Source organism: Daphnia pulicaria, unplaced genomic scaffold, assembly GCF_021234035.1.
Source record: "Daphnia pulicaria isolate SC F1-1A unplaced genomic scaffold, SC_F0-13Bv2 h1tg000243l, whole genome shotgun sequence".
NCBI classification, from domain to species: Eukaryota; Metazoa; Arthropoda; class Branchiopoda; order Diplostraca; family Daphniidae; genus Daphnia; species Daphnia pulicaria.
The window spans coordinates 5,258-10,000 of NW_025804913.1; the positions used below are offsets into that span (position 1 = coordinate 5,258).

The following is a 4,743-nucleotide window of genomic DNA, read 5'->3' on the forward strand; positions in this document are numbered from 1 at the left end:
GAAAAAAAGTTGATGAATATATCAAGACCGGTCGAATGAATCCGATTCACTTTGGGCTCATAGACCGTTGAATGGTCTTTGACTTTGGAAATTGAAATGAAAAAAATCCAACAAACGGATCGGATCGGTGTTTCTCTTCACTGGGACTCGCTGTGACACGCCAGGCGTTGCGATCAAAAATTTTAGTTTCCGAAGAAAAAGAAAAAAAACGAAAAACGTGTTGATTTGGTGTGTGTTTGGTGATGCGTGGGCGAAATAAAAACCCGCAACTCGCCGGATGCATATCAAACAAACATACACGAAATACCTGGTTGATCCTGCCAGTAGCATATGCTTGTCTCAAAGATTAAGCCATGCATGTCTAAGTACAAGCCGCTAGACGGCGAAACCCGCGAATGGCTCAATAAATCAGTTATGGTTCCTTAGATCCACTCCATCCTACTTGGATAACTGTGGTAATTCTAGAGCTAATACATGCACTCGAGCCTCGACTGCGGGCTTTCGGGCTCGCAGAAGAGGTGCTTTTATTAGATCAAAACCAGTCGGGGCCGGGCTTTCGGGCTCGCGCACCGTACCAATTTTGGTGACTCTGGATAACTTCACGCCGATCGCACGGCCTTCGCGCCGGCGACGTATCTTTCAAATGTCTGCCTTATCAACTGTCGATGGTAGGTTACGCGCCTACCATGGTTGCAACGGGTAACGGGGAATCGGGGTTCGATTCCGGAGAGGGAGCCTGAGAAACGGCTACCACATCCAAGGAAGGCAGCAGGCGCGCAAATTACCCACTCCCGGCACGGGGAGGTAGTGACGAAAAATAACGATACGGGACTCTTCCGAGGCCCCGTGATTGGAATGAGTACACTTTAAATCCTTTAACGAGGAACCATTGGAGGGCAAGTCTGGTGCCAGCAGCCGCGGTAACTCCAGCTCCAATAGCGTATATTAAAGTTGTTGCGGTTAAAAAGCTCGTAGTCGGATGTCTGTCTTCGGCCGGGCGGCGCCGCTCTGAATCAAGGGTGTTGCGTTTCACGCTCTGGGAGCCCGGGTGTCAAAGCCCGACTCTCTTCACGGTCGGACAACATCGCCGGAGTGGTGGTCGGTGCGTCGTTGTTGTATCTGCGGCCAGAGTTGGAAAGTTCTTTCGGGTTCTTTTTAAATTTTGGTCGTAGTTGACTCGATTCGCTCCACCCAGTCAATCGTTCGGGGTGCCCTTCACCGGGTGTCTCGGGCGGCCGGCAACGTTTACTTTGAACAAATTAGAGTGCTCAAAGCAGGTGTATCCCAACGCCTGAATATCGCAGCATGGAATGATGGAATAGGACCTCGGTCCGATTTTGCTGGTCTTTTACTTTTGGACCCGAGGTAATGGTCAATAGAGACGGACGGGGGCATTCGTACTGCGGCGACAGAGGTGAAATTCTTGGACCGCCGCAAGACGAACAACAGCGAAGGCATTTGCCAAGAATGTTTTTCCTTGATCAAGAACGAAAGTTAGAGGTTCGAAGGCGATCAGATACCGCCCTAGTTCTAACCATAAACGATGCCAACCAGCAATCCGTCGGAGTTACTCCAATGACTCGACGGGCAGCTTCCGGGAAACCAAAGTCTTTGGGTTCCGGGGGAAGTATGGTTGCAAAGCTGAAACTTAAAGGAATTGACGGAAGGGCACCACCAGGAGTGGAGCCTGCGGCTTAATTTGACTCAACACGGGAAACCTCACCAGGCCCGGACACTGGAAGGATTGACAGATTGAGAGCTCTTTCTTGATTCGGTGGGTGGTGGTGCATGGCCGTTCTTAGTTGGTGGAGCGATTTGTCTGGTTAATTCCGATAACGAACGAGACTCTAGCCTGCTAAATAGGTGACGGGTTTTATCAATTGAAACCGAAGGGAGTACGGAGGCGTCGGGATCAGGTGGCGGCGATTCGGGTCTCGGTGGGACTGGTTCCTTTAGTGAGGCAATCTCTCGGCTTGGTTTCGTTGTGCTTTGTTCGTCGGGTGTACGGCCTTCACGGGTTGGTTGCCTGGCGGATGAGGTATGGCGGGGCTTTGTCGGGAATGTCTCGCGGGGGCTGGCTCTATTGTTATTCGGTCGTCGTCATCCCCGGCGATACCTTCTGCTCTCGCGTCCGTCACGCAGTCTTCTTAGAGGGACAAGCGGCGTCCAGCCGCGTGACAGTGAGCAATAACAGGTCTGTGATGCCCTTAGATGTCCTGGGCCGCACGCCGCGCTACACTGAAGGAATCAGCGTGTTTCACTCTCCCTGTCCGAAAGGACCGGGTAACCGCTGAACCTCCTTCGTGGTTGGGATTGGGGACTGCAATGATCCCCATGAACCAGGAATCCCTAGTAGGCGCGGGTCACTAGCCCGCGTCGATTACGTCCCTGCCCTTTGTACACACCGCCCGTCGCTACTACCGATTGAATGATTTAGTGAGGCCTTCGGACGGGCTTGTCGGGGTGCCGTCGAGTGGGGAGCAATCTCTGCCCGTGCGGTGCCTACCAACGGCGAGACTGAAAGATGGTCGAACTTGATCCTTTAGAGGAAGTAAAAGTCGTAACAAGGTTTCCGTAGGTGAACCTGCGGAAGGATCATAAACGAACAAGACAAATGTTTTGCGCATATGGCTTTGGTTGAGCACGAAACAACTAAAAGTTGCAAAACAAAAAAAACCCCATCAAAAGTCTTTCGGCGTAAGACATCGTATGAACTATGTGTGGGTTGACGGAAGAAAATCATTTATTTTGAACGGGTATCAGGCGCTCTGATGCGCGGTGGTTTAAAGCGGATTCGCCTTTTCAAATTGATTTTTCTTTCCTCTCGGCTCAAAAAAAAACACAAAGTCTTTCGATTTGGTCTATGGCCGTGAGCAAATTCTTCCTGCTTCGATGGTGAATGTCTCTATAGATTCATTCGACCTTTAGCGGCGCTCACAGTGTTGACGTTAGTAGAGTGAAGAATACGATAGCCCGCCTGGGCCGCGAGTACCGAAGGAACAATAAAGGAGATTTTATAAAGTCTTAGTCCCTAAATCAAACACTTTGAAAAATAAAAACTCGGTGGATGGAGAGTCGGAAAAAAAAAAAAAAAACATCAAGATTTTGAACGGGTATCAGGCGCTCTGATGCGCGGTGGTTTAAAGCGGATACGCCCAATCGAAATTGTTTTTTTTTTGTTTCTCTCTTCGTCTTCGGGATTTTTTGATTCTCGGTGGGGGACGAAAGTGTGAGACTTTACTCTGGACGTTCTTTTCGGGCGTAGATACTCGTGGTTGCGTGCGTGTGCGTCGTATAGACTAACACTCCAAAGCCCGACACTATGCCGTTGAAAACCGAATGTTTTTTAAGCTTGCCCTTCGCCCTCTCGATGAAGTAGGAAGAATTCAAAATCACAATAACACACTAAACCCAAATTCTAGTACGAGTGTTTATCGGAACATTTTCTTTCTGGCTTTCTTTCTCCGCCCTCGCATTCATTTGCTTGGGCGGGTTGGAGAAAAAGAGAGAAGAAAACGAATATGTCGTTTTATATACGACCCTGAACGGTGGATCACTAGGCTCGTGGATCGATGAAGAGCGCAGCAAAGTGCGCTAATCCATGCGAACTGCAGAACACATGGAGCATCGAAATCTTGAACGTAAATGGCGGCCCAGCTTCTCGCTCGGGCCACATCTGACTGAGGGTCGGTCGAATGATGAACGAACAGAGATTTTTTCAGTCTTGGTTTTGCATGTTGGGTCGCGGCGAGATTTATTTTTCACCCCGGCCTGACCGCATAAAAGCTCCCGAATCTCTAACGTCTGGGTGCCGCGCGACTTAAGTGTCCGCGATGCCTCAAATACAAAAAAGGGGGAAAAATAAAAGAAGGTTCGCCCTGTTTTGTTTTTTTCCTCTCTATTCAAAAGAAACCTTTTTCGATGGCAAAACAGATGGGAAATTTTTGAGCCAACTCAAAAAAAAATTTTAGAAATAAACACATCTTCTCGAACAAGGTGTCGGCTGCGTGTGCGCGATATACCGCTTCAACGCGAGTTTAGTTGTGTGTGTGCGCCGGGCGTGTCGAAGTGTCGACCACCGCGAATTATCACTCACTCTAACCGCTCGTTATGCAAGCTTGGTTCGCGCACGACGCGTTGTTTCAATACAAAAAGCCGCAGGACGCCCTGTCACTTTTCGTAAATTAATTTTTGCGAATAACGAGAGACTCGCTTTATTTCGAAAAAAAAAAATTTGAACCGGCAATTATTCAATCTTTCCCGGCTTTAAAACGCCAAAGTCTGCCGAGCTAGATAAAGTGTTGTCTCCTTTTGAAAACAAACAATTCATTCTGACCTCAGTTTAGATGAGACTACCCGCTGAACTTAAGCATATCAGTAAGCGGAGGAAAAGAAACTAACAAGGATTCCCTTAGTAGCGGCGAGCGAACAGGGATGAGCCCAGCACCGAACCTCGCGCCCGGTTGAGCGGGTGCCGAGGAATGTGGTGTTCGGGAGGATCGTGCGCGTCTGTCCGGTATCTATCGTCCAAGTCTCCATGAACGGGGCGAGCAACCCACAGAGGGTGTCAGGCCCGTAGATAAGACGAGCCGAGACCGTGCATCGGATCCCTTCCCAAGAGTCGGGTTGCTTGAGCGTGCAGCCCTAAGCGGGAGGTAAACTCCTTCTAAGGCTAAATATCGCCACGAGACCGATAGCGAACAAGTACCGCGAGGGAAAGTTGAAAAGAACTTTGAAGAGAGA

General features: G+C 49.4%; 3 non-coding genes across 3 annotated transcripts in view; all 3 read left to right on the forward strand.

Moving 5' to 3' along the window:
- The first annotated feature begins 304 nt into the window (after positions 1-304).
- On the forward strand, positions 305-2,601 carry LOC124320058. The gene has a single exon (XR_006913750.1). It is a non-coding gene; the product is annotated as a small subunit ribosomal RNA (ribosomal RNA).
- A 936-nt stretch (positions 2,602-3,537) lies between these two features.
- LOC124320053 lies at positions 3,538-3,690 on the forward strand. Its single transcript, XR_006913744.1, has one exon. It is a non-coding gene; the product is annotated as a 5.8S ribosomal RNA (ribosomal RNA).
- A 642-nt stretch (positions 3,691-4,332) lies between these two features.
- Positions 4,333-4,743, forward strand: part of LOC124320054 — a 4,576-nt gene continuing 4,165 nt past the window's right edge. The window contains exon 1 of the ribosomal RNA XR_006913745.1: positions 4,333-4,743. This exon is cut by the window's right edge and continues 4,165 nt beyond it. This is a non-coding gene — a ribosomal RNA (large subunit ribosomal RNA).